General features: G+C 38.8%; 1 protein-coding gene across 5 annotated transcripts in view; it reads right to left on the bottom strand.

Annotated features, from left to right (window-relative positions):
• hivep2a (HIVEP zinc finger 2a) overlaps positions 1 to 20217 on the bottom strand; it is an 80231-nt gene that overhangs the window by 35780 nt on the left and 24234 nt on the right. Inside the window, exon 1 of one of the 5 annotated variants that reach the window (XM_056269464.1) lies at positions 14525 to 14688. The exons of the other annotated variants lie outside the window; for them this stretch is intronic. The gene's annotated coding sequence lies outside the window, so the exon portion shown is untranslated. Of the gene's footprint in view, positions 1 to 14524; positions 14689 to 20217 lie in introns of those variants that run through there. 5 annotated transcript variants of the gene reach the window in all.

Below are 20217 nucleotides of genomic sequence, written 5' to 3'. Positions count from 1 at the left end.
AGAGGGGCAGGCCCCAGGTTTTCCGGCCATGGAATTGGGGTCTGCCACATGCACTTGGGCTGAGAACAAACACTTATTAACAGTTCCAGGCTTGGAAACTCTGGCTATCACTGAAGGAAAAAGAAATGGAGGCCAGAAACAGGCCAGATTTCCCCATACCAAATATTACCCATGGAAAAACTAAGCACTAGCACGCTAACACACATATTTGTGCAAACAAGCGTGAAGCGCTTTTTGATGGCATTATTGTTTTTTTCTTTCCCTTGTTGTGAGACTCTTCGAAAAATCATTTTTCCAAGCTTTTTGGAAAGTGGAAAATCAAACAGCGCTCTTCCGTTTTCCACATCTGTCATAACGTGACGAGTCCTCTCCCTGGGCATGTTCATTTCCAGAGACAGGTCCGTAGTGGAATCTGACCATGAATTTCCATTTCTAAAAGACACAACTACATTACAAAGGCAGCAGAGTGGGGATGGAACCGCTCATTCACAATTTCTCAGCCTCTCCTTGCACTGGGACGAATCCCCTCAATACGAAATTAAGATAATTGTTTTTCCAGTTCCATTGACATGGAGCTAAGCCTTTCCATGTGCCCATGTTTCCCACTCAGCTTGTTCCGTATCATGTCTGTACCATGGCCGCATTCAGCTGAGTCACAGATAGATAGATAGATAGATAGATAGATAGATAGATAGATAGATAGATAGATAGATAGATAGATAGATAGATAGATAGATAGATAGATAGATAGATAGATAGATAGATAGATAGATAGATAGATAGATAGATAGATAGATAGATAGATAGATAGATAGATAGATAGATAGATAGATAGATAGATAGATAGATAGATAGATAGATAGATAGATATGGATAATTCAGACTACAAACTCTAATTCACAACTCGGGTAAAATGTAAATCCTTTTTCAACAATTTTCAACCCCTATGTGCCTCATATGATTTAATTTACTTTAAAAAAATGTTTTAATAACTTTCAAAACAACATTGAGTGTGTGAGTCATTCTAAAAGCAAAGTATTGTCTATCAGCACCTGTCAAAGTGAAAACAACATCCATGTCCAGACACAAATCAAGTGCTCCAGTCTGACTGGCCATTGCTATTTCAACAGGCATTTCCCCCTCCGATTTCGGTCTTAAAAACACATCTGACACTCTCAAACAACCTGAACATTCACATCACCGTACAGACACAAAACCCTTTTTTCAGTTCTCTGCGTGCAGGAAAGTGTAACTGTGGATGAGAGGAAAGTTCAGTTGATGTCATAAGTTGGCTCTCAAGGGGAAAGCCTTGTCTTAAAGGATCAGATCCAGACAATGAAGCACTTTCGTCCTCAGAGATCTGAGGTAAGTGTGGAGCAAATACAATTCAGTGCAAAAAAAGACGAAAAGAGGAATGAGCCTCCAAAATCCTGAGATGCGAGTCTGTTATGTAAAACTCAGGATGCCCTCTTTTGTGTCTGACAATGCAGAGCTCCTCACAGATGGAGGGGACGAGGTGTCACTGAGGTCCACTGCCTAACTCTGTTGAGAACCTCGCTATGAACTCTGGCAATGCGTGTATGTGACTTACATAACAGATGCTGTGCTGTCTCGCTGGGGCGGAGGGGTATGCAAACTGTGCTGTGCGAGTCTGTGTGTGTGTGTGTGTGTGTCAGAGGGGTGGAGGGGTACACTAGCTTCTCTGTTAAGCGTCTGAGGTCACTGCTGGCCCCCATCGCAAACAAGTCCTCATCATCTGGCCTCGAGCAGGAACACACACATGAGGCCTCTTGAATGTTTAAGTGTGTACGTATGCTGTTTGTGTACGTCTCTTAAGGGTGTGTACGCAGCCCAGGAGAGCTTGTTTGCACACGTGTATTTACATTTATCCCTGGAGACACATCAGACCAGGGGTAATAGAAGTAAATAAACACATAAACAAACCGCATATGCAAATCACGGTTGTTGTTGTTGTTTTTTATGAAACGCTGTCTCACAGCTGAGGTCTTCCTGCCCCACGAAATACATTTACATGTGCAGTTATAATCGAGTTAGTCTTTATCAACGTTGAGACCAAATGTCATCCAATTAACATGTATACATGCTGGATGAAGCCAAGCTACACTCATATTATCCCTGTCTGTAAGTTTGACAAATGATGAGTCTGACTTAAATCGAACTTTTGAAGTGCATGTCATTAAGATTTTATTCTATTTAGTCTAAAAAAAATCAAAATGAAACAATTAAAATCCATAGTTTTAAATGCTACAAGTCATTTTCGCATCACAACATTAAAATTTACAGTACAATACAAAGAGTATATTAATTTCGAGATTTGCTAAAGATTACAGTGATAGTACTTAATGATTAAATTATTAGAGGTTTTTTTTAAAACTTTAAGTGAGAGGTAGATGATGGTAAAGGTAATCGAAATGTAAAAATAGTTGAAATAAACATGCACAATTCAATATTCAATGTCGTCGATCCATACTAATAAATTAAATATCCATCTAATATCAGCCAATAAACAGGATTCCATGGGATATGTATCACTGAACGTAATGCCACTAGTCTCTAAAAAAAGCATCTCTTTTGGGTTCACAGTTTCACTAAACTGTTGTCAGCAAGTAGTCGGTAATATTTGCGATCCAGGAACCAAAAACTGCTTAAGTCGTCTAACAATAGTTCTGGGGTAAATATAGAATGGAACATCTAAATAATGTAATCGGTCACATTTACGAAAACTGTAAACAGCTAAAACTCCCACGTCAGTGCAGCACCTGATTATTGAGATGCAGGTTTAGATTAATATAAAAAGGACACCCAAATACTACGTAATCTATGATGCTTTACGAAAATGAACTAAACCTGCCACGTCACAGCTGCACCTGATTAACATGTGTTGCTATAATCTAAAAGTAGTTCTGAGGTAAATTTAGAACAGAACACCCAAATAATACCAAAAATGGATTGTAACACTTCAAGCAAAACAAGGCTGATCCCATTTTAAACCCGATTAGCCGTTCATGTACCCTCTATTGTGGAGTTGTAGTGAAATGCGACTACGTCAAATCCGTTCAAGAATCTCACACGTAGTTGTAGACGTCACACATTCCAACACAACAAGTGTTTAATATGGATTTCAAAGAAAACTAAATCCCAGATACCATTGTTACTGTGTAAAATAGAATTCCAGGCATGATCATTTATTTGCTGAATAACCCTGATTCAATATCCACTGCACTGTACGTGAACTTTATTAATATATCTAGCACAGCTGATACAAGCATATGACTTCTAGAAGGTAAGAGCAGGTATTCCTACATAACATTATGCATTGTGCTGTCTGTATTGCATCTACAGGACGTGATTTTCTGGTCTCATTCTTGTCAAAATATGTTCTGACAACCATAAATCCACCCATTTCAAGCACTAACAAGAATGCAATAACATTCAAAGTCTGGCTTAGAACTCCTTTGTCCACCCTGCATATTATACAACCAGTTCTATTCCATGACACATTTGAAATCTATCAACATTTCCTTTTCAATTTTCCGTCGCTAAAAACACTTAACTGGTATTTAATTACTTTTGGATCAACAAACGCTGAGCAAATGACTGCCTGACCTGCCAAGCTCATGAGGTCACAGTATATTGCACGCACAAAAACATGCAGTATGCAACTATAAACACACATTATGTAGTGTTGCGTTGCATGTTGATGACTGGAGAAGTGGGGAAAAGGAGCATACCAGATTTTTATGCCACAATTAAACGAGCCATGAAGGGGCCACCCTAAGTTGTCCTGGAAAGAGGCCCCCCAGTCAGGAATGTAGCGGTCGTGCCGCCCAGCGCATCTGTACCACCTCAACGGAGGAATTTCCAGCGTTCTTATAAAACTGATAATGGGATGTGTACGCAGCAGGAGTGGAAAATCAGAGGTGCGTTACAAGGTTTTACACATTCCTCCCTCTCCATGGGCCAGACATGTGTGCCCTGCATATGCTGGAGTCTGAGTGTTTGAGGATCTCTCGGTGTGTTTATGTCTACCTGCTGATGGGATATCCCCACAGGCATCCGCTGGTGTTGTTTAACACAGACAGAGTTTCTGCATATACACTGGAAAACCTATAATGGACTTGGAATGCTATAGGGCATTTTTATTTCTGAACATGCAGACCGAATCAAGTCTAGAACATTTAAAGATATACACACTACCATTCAAAAGTCTGGGGACGGTAAGATTTTCAAAAAGAACATTTTAAAAGAAGCCTCTTTATGCTCACCAAGGCTACATTTATTTAAAATAAAAACATCTATTTTAAAATGTTATTTATTTCTGTGATGGAATTTTCAGCAGTCTTGATCCTTCAGAAATAATTCTAATGTGCTTATTAGATGCAAAATATTTTTTTGAAAATATTTTTGTGGAAGCCGTGATCATTTTTGTTGTGATGACTCTTTGATGAACAGAAACAAATGTATTGACATCTTTTGTTTTATATTTTAATATACTTTAAAATGTCATTTATTCCAGTGATGTCAACGCAGAATTTTCTACAGAAATCATTCTAATATGCTGCTTTAGTGCCCAAGAAAAAATGTATCATTATTATAAATGTTAAAAACAGTTATGCTGCTTAATATTTTTGTGGAAACCGTGAAACATTTTTTTTTCAGGATTCTTTGACGAATAGAAAGTTCAACAAAAACAAAAGTATTTATTTGAAATGGAAACCTTTTGTAACATAAATGTCTTAATTGTCACTCTCCATCTATTTAATGCATCCTTGCTGAAAGTATTAATTTCTTAAAAAAAAATATATATATATCCTACTGACCTCAAGCTTTTCAAGGGCAGTGTATATACACTATATCACACTCACCCAACAATGGCGCTAATGGCAGCTGAGGTTTCATTCTTTAAGGCCACATCCTGACTGATGCAACCAATGACTGGCTCCACCAAACTGCTATATTAATACAGTCCAATAGTAAGGCTAAAAACTGACACTTATTTTCTCAAAGAATGCACATTTTTACTTCCAACCCAGGAAGCTTCAGCCATCATGACAAATGCAGACAGAAACCAAATAAAGATCTATTTTTTTCCATTGGTAAATGGCTTCCAGCTCAGCTTTTGTTTGGTGTGAATGTACGCAGATGGACAAGTGGAAGTCTCCTCTCCTCGGAATCACAGAGCGGTCTCCCTTAACTGGCAATGAGAGTCGAACAACTTGAACCACACTCTGCACAGTGGGCATATTGGGATCCGCTCTCTCTGTTACAATGTTTCAGCAAAGTTATTTTTTTCTGAGATAATTTAAGTGAGTTTAAGTATTGAGTATTTTATATTTTATTAATTACTGTTTACTTCAACAAAACCACCATTCAAAAGTTTGGGGTTAGTAAGGTTTTTTAAATGAAATGAATAATTGTATTTACAAGGACACTGATCAAAAGTGACAGTAAAGACATGTACAGTTACAAAAAAAAAAACTATCTTAAATAACATGCTCTTCTTTTGAAATCTCCATCACGATTTCCACAAAAATATTTAGCAGTACATCAGTTTTCAACATTTATAATCATAAGAAAAAAATCAGCATATTAGAATGATTTCTGAAGGATCATGTGACACTGAAGACTGGAGTAATGGCTGTAAATTCTGCTATGAAAACTGAAAAAAAAAAAATCAATCACTTCAGTGCTCACCAAGAACAGGGGTCAAAAGACAGGGATGTCAAACTGTAAACGGTCATTCTATAACGTTTATAGATAAGTCTCATGCCCACAGCAGTATGTGGCCAGATCTGTGTCGCACTGTAATGAGGGCTGTAATGCTTGCGGCAGTTTTTCTATTTCCTACCCTGTGTCCTCCCACTTACTTACACACTCCTGTCTCTCCACACACATAACATGTACCCCACGGCAGCATTAACAAACTCCTGTGGTTTTTAAATAGAGCAGCACAATCTCAGTCACAGCAACCCACGGCTGCTGCCTCTCCATCTGCCTGCAGATTTTTTTCCTGCTTCCTTTCATTTCTTTTCTGTCTATTCTTCCCTCTGACTCAATTCATGGCTCCTTCCATTCACAGGCTAAAAATATAAGTGAGGCCCTCACCTTGCCTCGGTGTCAGCACGTCAGAGCGTCAGTAGGCTGAATAAACGTCAGCTGCTCTCTTCTCTTTAGTGGTTGAGAATTCAGGTGGGTTCCATTAGAATAACCTCTCTTTTTCTCCATTATTCTGATTCTACTCTGTTCTGAAAACTCTGTATGATTCCCATAGGATGTGTCACACAGGGCACAGGGATTTTGCATATCTAAGTCTGACAGATAGAGACAGATGATGCATTACCAACATCCTCCTCTTACATCATTCTTTTACCATTTTTAATATTTAAAATCTGTGTTGCAGCACTAAAAAGCTGGTGAAGTGGTTTTCATGCAAACACATGTTCCACACATTTAGCTGTGGTGCTCATGAAGGTGATCGAGTCTTGAAAGTTCGAATCCTGTCAGCTCCTTGCTGAAAAGACCAGTATACACCAGAATGATTCCCATGTTTATCCAGGCTGGTTCATGCTGGTCTAGCTGGTTAATCTAGTCAAGAAGGCTCATTGGAGTGTATCTACTCATCAGTGTAGTTGTTAACTAAAACTAAAAATATAAAAAAATATTTACATTTATGATAGTTGACAAAATAAACATTAACTAAATGTTTTATTATCCTATTTCAGTTAGTTGCAAAGGTAACATTTAAAAAAATTTGTGTAGCCTAAGTCCTAAAAAATGTTGAAAAACTAAAAATTTATAAACACTAAATAGACATATTTAAAAAAAAATCTATAAATAAAACAACTAAATCAAAACAATCTGACAAAATATTTAACTAAGATTAAAATGGACATGGAAAATAAAAAAAAACTGTACTTTAAAGGTACACTATGTACCTTTGGCACTCTAGCAGTTAATAAACAGAACTTGCGGAAGAACATTGTAGCTACTTCTCTCTTTTTATGTCTATGACAGTCCTACAGGTACTGGGATAATTTTTGTCATCCCACCTGGTCTAAAATAGTCTGAATATAAACACGTATTATATAGGCGTACCGTAGTGATTCAGGATAAGACAAAAACACAGTTTGGAAGATGGATTCATGATGTACTCATTCATAATTTAAATTTTAAACAACAAAATTTTTTACAAAGAGTACCTTTAAAATATGAGTAAATACTAAGATATTATAGTAATGATAATAAAACAACACTGGTTGAAATACCAGCTACTAAAATACAACATATGCTTGCCCTCCAAAAAAAGGATTTGTTGAAACGATTGCCTATAAAATCTTGCGTCCAGCCTGGAGTGACTCATATGCTGGATGATATGTTTTATAGGTCCACCAGCCTGGTGTGTAAAGGCAGATTTTTTTCAACATTAATAATGGAGGCCACAGACTCTCAGAGAGCAAAGGGAGTCTGGATGAGGAGAAAAAAAGGGGGGGAATAAAAACTATGATCTGTCTGACAAGGCTGTTTGAAATAAGAAAAGATAAAAAAGACCCTAATTTCAAAAAAATCGTCTGACGTTCAACCTCAAACTTTTACCATTAAACCATGCCGTACAGGTGGGTTCAGGCAAGGTTGTCTGATAAATTTATGCCTGTGCAATAAAAGTCTTTGAATATATTCTATCAAACCTGTACCTGGGACTGTAAATTGCTTTTATGTGAATCTCGATTGTAGATAACTGATTTTCCGGCGTGAAAGCTGCCAGGAATGTGGTTGATTCAGGCCAGTAGAGACAGGAGGTCTCACCTGTGATTCCATGGAATAAACCCACCATTTTCCTGGCTGTTCTCAAGCATCTCTCTCAACTCTGTATCTCCGCTCAAATTCGTCAACCCTGCAAGCCGCCTCACCTGAGCAAAGGTAAAGTGTCTTCGTGCGAGAGTCTTACGCTGTTGTCTTTTCATCCTTTCGGGCTGTCATGTCATGAGTCTCGCGCTCTCTTTCTCTCCATATGATGTCTTAGCTGACCCCAGGCCTGGGCTAATGTCAGTGGGCCATCTGTGATAGGAGCCCTGGGGCCCAAGTGGCGAAGGGCCACATGCCTGCCTACCCACTTCCTGAGTTCAGCCCACACACTGGGCCTGGCCATTGCAATGCCTGCACACACACATACAGTATGATGCATACAAACATACACAGACACAAAAAAATGCTGCCGGCAATACACAGCACACAGTCAAACACTGAAATCTACATTAACATACTATAAGCCAAGGGGTCAGCATGACTGAACTTCCTGCCCACTCTCAACTGCTTCACTTGTGCTCACATTATGCATTTCAAGCCATACACAGCATAAAGAACTATACAACCATCTGGTCATCAAGTCAGGAGATCACAAATAATGTTAAAAACAAATCATTTTTTGTCCGATTTTGAATGTCAACATTGGATCGCATCTTTTCCACCTTCTCTCTCTCTCTCTCTCTCTCTCATTGAAGTGTGAGTCACTGTGTGCTTGCCCATTTGGCTCAGGTTGAGAATCCAGGTCTCACTGTTTGCTACAGATCTGGCATTGGCCAGGACCGAACAGAAGGTATGGAGAGCTTAGCCCAGTCGGAGCCTAGGCCACAGACACAGAGAAGGGACGTAGTCAGGGTCTGTCCAACCTCCATACACACACCTCCACACTCTTCTGGCACTCGGATCAGTGACATTTGCGTCACAAGGCACAGCTAGAGTAGGTTTGAATGAAAGCCTAAGCATTCATTATGAAAACCTGGCCATGCTGTTTCGATCGGACCCTGCTGCATTCGCCCTCTAGTTGCTTATCTGTGGTTTCTAATGACGGCAGCTGTGCATTTCAGCAATGTTTCTTTCTTCTAGATTTGATTACTTACAGTTTTGGTCAAAGCAACAATATGTAATTTTTTTCGCTGCTAGGGGTCGCTAACCTTTTACAATAACAAAGGCGTAGGTTGATGACGCATAAGCGGAATTATGGAACTTGTCGTCAAGCTGATGGATCTAATAATGTTTATGGATGAGTGAATACATTGATGTTTTTAACATGACGGAAGCAGGGCGCGATTGCTAATAAAAGACAGATATCAGCGCCACACGCGAGTCCTGCGGATATAAAGTAATAAGGAAATTTTTATTCTACCCGCAAGTGCAGAATTATTACTCACACAGGTCAGTTTATTAGACGAATGAAACTTGTAAGGTAACGCAGCGCTGTTTCACTTGGTCTAACGTTACACTATCACACTAAACTGCATTTGAGTGTGTTGAAAGTTATAATGTTATTCTAGGTGTTAGTTTGTTGGCTGTATGAGACTAGCAGTAAGCTAGATCAACATTAGAATAACATACTGATCATATTCTAACATTTCATCATGTTGAGCTATATAACATTGATTAATTTTTTTGTACATTTGCTCAGCTGTCTAATAAAGTACATGCAAGAGCGGCGTCTCGTCAAGTCAAAGTTAGTCCCGGACGTGAAGCTCTCGGCATCTTGAAAACATCTGCTGATATTGATCCTCGTTTTAGTTCTCCTTTTGTCCCAAAGTCTGCTTGCCATGAACCATAATGTTTGAACAAAACAACAACAGCGTGAGCGTGCCGCTAGACGTAACGCAGTTGTCCACGTCTGTCGCCATGGTTACTATGGCAGTACGAGCGGAAACCTGGGATAACGCGGATATTACGTCATTGACAGGCGACAAGTGAACAGGGAGTCAGGGACGAGACATTATTTAAAATGGGAATTTCTCTGAAATTAAAAATCTTTGGGAACTTTTGGGATATTGTAAGTACACAACTGCAGGAAATATATCACACTGTGCAAGTGATTTCTGGATATTTTAATACAAAAATCTTACATATTGTACCTTCAAAATAAAAATATGATTTATATGGGCCATCTGTCTTTTAGCTACTGTATAAAAATATAATTAAATAAAATTGTGTACTTATAAAATATGATTATATATTAGGGCTGTCAGACGATTAATCGCATCCAAAATAAAAGTTTGTGTTTACATAATATATGTGTGTGTACTGTGTATAATTGTTTTTAATACATAAATACCCACACATGCATGTGTATTTAAGAAATATTTGCATGTATATACTGTATATAGACTGAATGTAGCCTATATATAATGTATATTATATATATATATAAACATTTTATATATAATAACATATTTTTCTTAAATATATACATGTGTGCATTTATATACAAAATAATTATACACAGTACACACACATATATTATGTAAACACAAACTTTTATTTTGGATGCGATTAATCGTGATTAATCGTTTGACAGCCCTATTATATATTATATATTAATACAGCTACTGTACAAATTGTAAATATATAATACAATATTTAATTTGGTATGTTCTAACTATAATGAACTAATAGAATATATATGGAAAATAAATTTCAAAAATATGAATACAACAGAAATAATCAAGAAAATGATCAACCAAATAACAGCAGAAGTACATTTCAGCTTTGGTATTAAAAAAAAAGACTAATATTAGACTAAAGACTAAATAATAATAATAAAATAAAATGGGTCATCTGTCATATAATATAATATAATATAATATAATATGAAATATTGAAAATAAAATGAATGCACTAAAACATAAATAATCAAGAAAATGATTTACCAAATAAAAGAAGCGGTACATTTCAGTTTTGGTAATAATAATAATAATAATAAAATAAAATGAATAATCTGCCTTTCAGATATATTCATAATATAATATAATATAATATAATATAATATAATATAATATAATATAATATAATATAATATAATATAATATAATATAATATAATATAATATAATATAATATAGAAAATAAAATGAATGCACTAAAACCTAAATAATCAAGAAAATTATTAACCAAAAAGAAATGAATGAATAGTGAACAGGAAGCAGCCACAAAATATGCAAACCATCTACACGTCAGCATAATTAATTGATAGAATAGCCACATTTACACACACAAAGGTCGGAGAAGTTAATAGGGGCAAAATGCCAGTCGTGTCTCCACGGACACACTGCCTCTCTCCTGTGCATCCCTCTCATGCTGCTCAGGTTGCAGTCTTGACTTTTAACCCACACTGATGGTCACTACAGAATCATTCAAGACTGCAGATGCCAAATCCGTTGTCAAGACACAACAAAAAGCGAAGCTATTTCATCGGTATCTGTCAACACATGACAAAAAGGGACCTCTGTGTCAGCACAGAGATTCTTGTGGAAAAAGGAAATCATGTGGGAGTGAGTGAGTGTGGATGTACTGATTGTCTATTTCACTCCTCTTCATCAGAGGGAGGAGCAACATGGCGCAAGGTCATAGAGAAGCATTCCTCTCAGGTGTACAGGTGGCCTCCTCCTGCCATCTGTACTCTATGTTTCTCTTCATTTCAGACTTTTAGTCTCCAAATGAAGCTGCTTTCAGCTTAGCCACTGAATGCAGGAATTCATCATTAAAACACTATTTTCTATACTCCTAAGAAATCAGGTCCTTAACTGTGAACGGCTGATTCTAATCAGCATGCGAAGATGCAAAACATCCACTTCTGCCTGGAAAGGGAATGAAAATGAGTCATGATTATGAGGAAAAGGCATACTAATGTGTGAAAATTAGTGGCGAGCCTTGTTTCGGCGGAGAAATAGTTTCATTCAAGTAAACTGTGAAAAGAGGAAGTGTACAAAGACAGAACATGCAGGAACACTGTTTAGGACACACAAAGGAAGACAAGGTCAGCTGCTGAATTAAATGCCATCTCGTTGTGCTCTTCGAAGGCTGAAAGATTCTTGATGGCTAGTCAAATATTTATCTAGCATTTTTATGGTTTTAAAGAACTAGTTCACTTTCACTCATCATACTCACCCTCTTGTCATTGCAAATTTGAATGACTTTGAAATGCAAAGGATACAATTTTTTTAAAATATTATACTGGTCGCTCTTTTCTTTGCAGTTACAATGAACTGAGAACGGAGCTTTCAAGCTTCAGAAAAAAAAAACACTAAGTACCATATATCATTATGATAAAGTGGTCTATATGACTCATGCACCATATTCCGAGTTTTCTGAAGCCATGGTGAAGCTGAAGCATTTGTGTGATGAACAGATCAAGTCATTATCTGCCCTAGCTCACCTTTGCCTTTTCTTGAGAGATGTACTGATGTACGATTCGTGAACGATCAGTGTTATCATTAACTAAAACTCAAACTATTAAAAATTGTTTTCAGTAATTGAAGTAAGGATGAAATATAAATATTAGGCAAAAACGTACACAGTCTAAATAAAAATTAGAAATGTTGCCTTTAGCAACTAACTGAAATAACATAAGTTAAAGTTGAAGTACTGCAATTACTAAAACTATAGAACAACTGAAATAAAAATTGCTTAATTACAGCTAAACAGAAATATTAGAAAAAAAAATGTCAAAGTGCAAAGAATAAAATTAGAATGAAAACTAAAAATATAAAAATAAACTTATTTCAAAATATTCATAAATACTATAAAAGTATATAGATAATACCCGGCAAACTGTTCTTTTTAATGAATCAACTATCTGATCTGATTCACAAAACCTGAAGATTATCAGCTGAAATTATGGTCCGTTTCTGAAACAAATGTATCCAGTCTTCAATAGGCTTGTCCACTGAATTATATGGACTTTTATGATCCTTTTATGATTCTTTTGCATTCTCTGTAAAGCTTGAAATCTTTAGTCCAATTTAATTCAATTATATGGAAAAGAGCACATTATAAAAAATGTCTCCCTTTGTGTTCCACAAGAAGAAGAAAAAAGTCCTACAGGTTTGGAATGACATGAGGGCGAGTAAATGTTGTCTTTTTTGGTGAACTATTCCTTAAATTAATTTAAATAATTCCTTTAAAATCGATAAGTAAATTGGGAAAACAAACTAGTAGACCCATTACAAGGACTTCTCGGTGCATAGATCTGTTATGTGTGACACACACAAATCCAGAAAAACAAGACTTTGGGCTAATCAAATAATGACAAGCAGAAAACAAGCGGTAAAGAATGCAGTGCCCAAACCTGGACACAATTACTTCATGTCCCACTGCCAAGACAGAGCAATTGATGAAGCGGGGTCTGTATCGGGTTGTTTCGCACAAGGGTCTGCTGTAATCCCGTGAGTGCAGCGGTGGCAGGCTAACATTGCATTACTCTCATGCTCACAAGCGGGCAGAGCTTCCGCACCGCTCATTAATTGCTTTCATGCCGGCAGGTCAAAAAGATCCGCCGTGGCAGGCTTCCCTCCACTGACACACTTTAGATGTTAAGAACCCAAGGGAAGAGTGGAAACTCCAAGCACACAACAAATCATCTATGAAAATCAATCTGTACACAAAAAATACTTGATATTCCTTGACGGAACTCCTTGAACGGGGCATTTCCCGAACCCTGTCACAGAGACACCTCTCTGAGCTACAGTGCAGCAGACGAATCCAGAGCAAAGAGTATTTTTGAATGGAAAATGCTTTAGCACACTTGGCAGGGGGGATCATTCCGCTGCTATCAGACAGACTCTTACAATTCTTTCTCTATGCAAGCAGACACACAACAGGAGGAGGAGAATGGAAGAAAACGAGGAGGATGTGCTCTCCTGACCTGCATTTCAAGGTCACTGTTGAAAACGTTCAGCATTTCTGAATGGTGTATGCATATTAGTGTGGGCTCTATGCGAAAGAAATCGCTGCGTCTTTAAATTTGTGACGTTTAACTAAGACTGGGATAGATGCGCTGTGACATTCGCCTGGTGTCTGCGTGGTGTTCCCCTGCGTTATTGCCGGAGCCTTCCCTCACATAATGAATTATGCCATGCTGATAAGTCAGACAGCTGTATGAGGGGGATTGCATATCCAGAGACAGATGAGACGCAAACAAGCATTTTTTTTCAATAATTCCTGGTGCAATTGATGGATGACATGAGGCATGTGAACCCAGGGGGAATTCGGTGGGGGTATGAGAGGGGTATCCCTCGACCGAGAAGGGAACTGACATTCCTCTGCACACAGACACTAAGGATGCATCAGTATCAATGGAAGTATAACAGCTAGCTACGTACAATCCATGGCATAACAACAACAAGTGCATCGCCAGGAGAGAATAAACGCATGAGAGAACGTTAAAAGAAAGGGACATGCACAGGAAAAAGATTCCTAACAAAAACCCAAGGTTATGTCTCTGTTAATGTTACGGCAGCATGCAAGCTGTACGGGGAAATCGAGCAAGCAGAGACAGTCACTGACAGCTTGCTGCAACCCACAGATAAACAGCTAACACACGCTCCTCCGCTCCCATACCCGTCATCGTGGGTCGCATCAGCCCCGTCAGTTTACAAGCCCAGACGGGGATATCACCTCTCTGATCAACGCTAGATGCATTAGTAGAGAGAACACGAGAAGGTAAAGAAATGGATTTGTGAACCAACCTGGCTTCTCAAGGTCCTTGGTTATCCACAACATTCCGCCGATGTCAAATTCTCCTTGTCCATTCTAGGAGGTCAGGATAAAACGCCAGCCAGCCCCAGCCGAAACTCCCATCAATCAGAAGGCTCTCGCTGATAGAGCGTATACTAGGAGACCTACTGATGTAAGCTAGTCACCAGAGAAAATACCCAGTCATGACGCATATCCAGGAACAAAAATAGCATTGGGGCCCCTAGAGGGATTATACAACAGACTACGCTGAGAGGTACTTTCGCAGTGCCTGCTCTTCTGGGCTGTTTTGGTGCTTTTTTAATCTCTAAAAAAGCTTGACATGAACACAAATAGATGGGGCAAAGAAAGTACTTCATGAAAAAAAATCACAGACGACCTTTTGAACGTTTGCTTGCATTTGTGCGCAACGGCGCTCTGGTCTTATCGGACAGCGACTTAATTGCAGTCTGGTCTCAGTGCCTTTGACCCTGGGATTGTCCACAGAGTGCGGTGTATAACAACACGGTATCACCGCTCACCCCTCCCTCCCCACCTCCCGCAGGGCTATAAATAGCTCACCAGGCTAATTCTTACAAAATCCCTTTATAGATGTGCTTTCACTGATCACTCTCGGCCAGGCCTAGGCACTGATATGATTAGCGTTTAGATCACGGCATGTAATTGCGAGCCTGTGCGAGCGTGTATGCATTTAGTAAGGGTTATTTCATTGTAACAGAATAAACGGTGACATTGGACAGGTGTGCACTGCGACAATCCCGAAGAGAGAGGTTTTTTTATGGGTGAACCAGGCTGCTGAGCGGAGACTTCCGGCCACCCCCTTCACTACAGAGAAGATTAATTCAAACTTATGCTAATATATTTACCTCCACCACTCTGTGTCATGAGTGACAGCAATACAGCCCTTCTGAGGGTCACCTGAATGAGCTGTCGGCTCAAGAGTTATGGCCACATCGGCCCACAGCTGCGGCGCTGTTCCAGGGAGCATTTAATCAACCTACGGGATGGCATCAAGCTGTCAGGAGTCACCATGATAACGACCATCCCGGTTATCCCAAAGATGAATCAGTTAATCACATCTGCGAGCTAAACCTACACAGCTATTCAGCAGACTTTTGCCCTTACCACAGAATTCAATTTACACCGCTAAATATATTTGACCAGGTCTGACCTCTAGAGAGCGACTCAGTGACAAACCGAGAATCTGGCCAACTGGGAGCCAGTATCCCCCATGACATCGCCCACTCAGAGACGCAGAAAACAAAAGAAAAAAGAAAACGACCCAAACCAGTTCCCTGGAGGTTCTCACTCACTGTCTGAACAAGTCTCTCTGTAAGCCACTCTGTTGGTTTAGCTACCGATAGATATCCAATAGGGCACCGCATTAAAATGTGTTGGATTGTTTTTGATAGAGTCTGATTTGCACTATTTTAGATGGGTCATTCTTTAACTGGAGTAGCAAACGAGAGGCAGGAATTTGTCAAAATACTTGTTTTTTAATAATAAACATTATTTCTGGCTATGCATTTAAAAACAGTTTATTATGGTATATCCAGTAAAATGGAAGCTTGCACAGCATTTATCTTTTCATTTTAATAAAATACTAGTGACAATCACTTTGTATAGGTTGTCACTGTATTTCATGGTCTGATTCTCACAAATCTACCATTGTGATAGTTTCAAGGTCACAGGATATTTTAGAAATATTAATAAATTTATTAAAATGTACAATACCTTTCAAAATTTTGAAGCTGGTAAGATTTTTAAAAAGTTTTTAAAAGAAGAATTATTATGCTCAGCAAGGCTGTATTTTATTTGATCAAAATACAGTAATATTGTGAAATATTACAATTTAAAATAACTATTTTAATATATTTTAAGATGTAATTTATTCCTGTGATGGCAAAGCAGATTTTTTTTCAGAAATCATGATAATATGCTGAATTGGTGCTCAAGAAACATTTAAACATGTTAAAAACAGCTATTTTTATGATACATTATATTTCTTTCAGGATTCTTTGATAAATAGAAAGTTCAAAAGAAAAGCATTTATTTGAAATGTATTTTTTTGTAACAATATATAAGTCTTTACTCTCACTTTTAATCAATTTTATGCACCCTTGCTGAATAAAAGTATTTTTTTATTTTTTTAATCACAATGCACAAATTTCTTTCATAAAATATTATTTACAAATCTTTGTCATTTAACGTTGATTTTAACTGCAAAGTTGAGGGCAAACAAAGAAAAATCCACATTGCAAACTTATGCTGTAGAGATGGAAAAGGATTTCCAGATACTGATATCGCTATCAATATCTATGAATCTAAATCAATCTTTTCCTGTTTTACTCAACGATCAGGTGGTATTCACTACAGGCGTACATCATAAAGAATGCCATCTGCTTACTGTGGAGAAATACAGAGCAGGCTTCATATGTTCCACTGTTTTGTTGCACAAATTAATTATTTATCCACCTATGCCCACATGCATACAAATATACACAAACTCCTACTACATACAGCAACACATAATAGTGCATTTCTTGCTAAACTAGGCAGGTGAAGTTTCATTAATATTTAACTGCTCAGAATGTGATTGCCCTTGATCTAAAAACAGTGTCAGTCCACATTCTGCCTACATGTAGGTGCCTCTTAGCCCGAGTCATTGCTGATGAGACAATGTGCTGAGTGTGAGAGCAAATAAAAAGGCTGCAATGCCATCTGTGCAGACAGGTACTGGCCTGTCATGTTCACGGTAATGGTCAGAGAAGAGATAACGGTTTAGGACACGATCTAGGGCAGGATGGACGTCTGGCTGTTTCTTTGCATCATCCTCAGCAAGTAAGCAGCCTGACAGGTCTGTGGCTAAGGGACAAGAGGACAGGAACAAGATCTCAGCTGGCATTAGTGCTGAATGAACAAGTTTAATGGCTGAGGTGAGGCTCTGGGCCTTTGCCAAGCTGTGAGCACTCCTCTAATCAGCAGGCTGCGATGTGGGGAGGGACTCAAGGGAACTGAAGGATCCTCCCATCACCACAGTACACTCTGCTTACCTCACCAAGCCCTAGCTGGGATTGGCCTTTATTTTTCCCCTTCTCATGGAAGTTTTCCCTCTTTGACGTTAATGACAAATCTACTGTGCAAACTACCTCCTTGAGAAGTGACCTCACTGTCCAACTGCCACTGTGGTGTGATTACTGTTACCGTACCAAACCTTTGAACTTTTTGACATTGATATATTGCAACTGATTAGTCATGGTATTCATAGGATTATCACTTCATCAGCAGCCACTGAGAACTCAGTGAAGTTAGACATCTTGCAAAACAAGATGCAAGACATGTCCACCTCTTTTTCTTGTATATTTAGCATGTAACAATGCTAAGATTAGATGGATCTGTTCAAAACTATGTCATAAGTGGAGGATTGTATTTATGAGCCAAATCAATCGCCATCTACCCTCAGGGCATTTCATGCAGTATTTCTTAATTTGACATTTCAGTTCAAGACACAAAATTTTTTAAAAATTATATTGGTTATTGTTTTTGCTTTTTTTTTTACAGACCCAATGCTAATTTGGAACATTAATTCTCTCAGTACTCCTTTCCCGAATCAATGATTAATATTACGTATTGCTAAATGTATTGTTTTCCCAAGTAGGTGTACAAGAAAGACAACTTCTGATATCTGTATCAAAGTGTTTCATTTAATACTGAATAATTGAACATTTCTCTATAACAATGTGTTTGCATCATAATCTATTTGTGGAGCTGTAATGAAAAAGCGTCTGTTTAGAATGGAAATGAGGGATGTTTTGTTTCCATGCATAGCTGACAACAGAAGTTTATGCCTTCAGGAACCATCAATCCTCCAGAGTGGTGTTTGTCAAGGGAGCGTACAATTGTATATAACTAGCAGCCAAATCAGCAGGGTACATCCTAAAATCACTTCTCCTGAGCCTGCGTTACTTTAAAAGTCATTCATTCATATTTTCTGGAAGTACTAGGGTTGTGAAAATATGCTAAAAAGAGGAAAAATCCTGCAATAGTGGATAACTAGAGCAGAGAAAATTGGGAGGCAACCTGTGCTGGGTCTCATTTGTAACGCTGCACAGTACTTTCCATCAGATCCCTCAAGCGCAAGAGAACAGGGCACAGCCAACTGCTCAAAAACAAGAGCTTACGCACAAATGAATCACACAATTAGAGCATGTTAACATGTTTAACAGTACAGAGGGGTTTGCAGATTCAGTAAGTGATTAACCTGAAGATAGGTTGGAACTGAGGCACAGAGCACCAAAAGCACTTAACACAAAACATCACAGCTATCAATGCCTACAAAATGTTCCTCCATACAGGAAAGTGGTAATTCAACTGTAAATACAAATTGATCATGAGGAGAAAACTATCTAACCATCCTGACCATTTAACTCCATCACAATTGTGCATTCAAAAAACAGCTTATGACATGAGGGAAAACCATTTTGTGATTTGCATCATACAACTTTCAGGCCAAGCATCCTTAAACCCCCACATTCCAAGCTCAAGGGCTCATTAAAATCAAGATTAAATTAGCTTTTCATTCAACACACTGCAAGGTCACAGTCACAGATTTCTGACATCTCACTTCTGGCCTTGTTAAACTGTGCACAAATTCGTGTCAGTATACCATTTGACCTCTTAACCCCGGCGTGACTCGCGGCAGGAGTGATTCTCCGATCTAGGAGGCCCGGTGGGAGTTCAGGGGGGTGCGTGTGTAGTCTGATGAAAACAGTCACTCAGCAGCCATTCCAAAACAAACAGGCTCTCAAGCGAGGGCTACACAATTGCTCACTGGAGTGCAAGGCAGTGGCTCACACTCCGTGCACCATCGGGGACCTGCTTTCTCCTGTTATGCAACCCAGGAGCGTGTTTTCCTATCTGCGCCACTCCCCGGCAGCTGTCTCCAATTTTGCCCGAAGGAAAAAAACGGGGGAAAGAAACCTTCTGGAGCGAATACCCCTCTGAGCATACTCCCCAGTGCTGCTCTCTCAGCAGTCTGTCCTTCCACAAAGCTCAAGTTGCCCCGCTGCACCTGTTGCGTTCAGAGGCAAGGCACGGAGGGGGCAAGGCCACCCCAAAAGAGACCCCTTGTCCGCAGTGTCAGTTAACAAAAATCGCCCAGACAAGCACGGCCAATTTTAGCCCTATAGTCAGATCAGCTGGCTGATGTTGGGAATGAACACCGGGGGCTTCCCAAACAGAAGACCCCCTGTTGCGTCCAATTCCCCTCCGCTTGCCCGAACCATAACACATTGCGGCGCAGGTGATTCACCCGCTGCCGCCTGGCCGATGCAAGAACAAGAGTTCTATTAAAGTGCACACACAGCAAACAGATTCGGGCTTTGTATATGCCGCCCACCTCTTATTCAGCGCCAAGGACCGGATGCAGTCCACCGGGGAATGGAAAAAGGACCTCAGATGAGGGTAATTTGAGAAATTATATTTTTCACCTCTGAACAATTACTGTGAATAGAACATTAGCCGATGAAATTCACTCAATTGCTCAGACAACACGTTTCTACAACATTAAAAAGAAATTTCAAGCACAAAAGCTAAAGGCACTGAATTATACAATTCTGTCAACATGCCTGAGCTTCCGTTTACCACAACTGATGTGTGAGTTGATGAATGTTTATGTGAATAAAAG

Source organism: Rhinichthys klamathensis, unplaced genomic scaffold, assembly GCF_029890125.1.
Source record: "Rhinichthys klamathensis goyatoka isolate OS25496 unplaced genomic scaffold, OSU_Roscu_1.1 h1tg000281l_1, whole genome shotgun sequence".
Taxonomy (NCBI): domain Eukaryota; kingdom Metazoa; phylum Chordata; class Actinopteri; order Cypriniformes; family Leuciscidae; genus Rhinichthys; species Rhinichthys klamathensis.
This window is presented reverse-complemented; position numbering and strand designations above follow the sequence as displayed.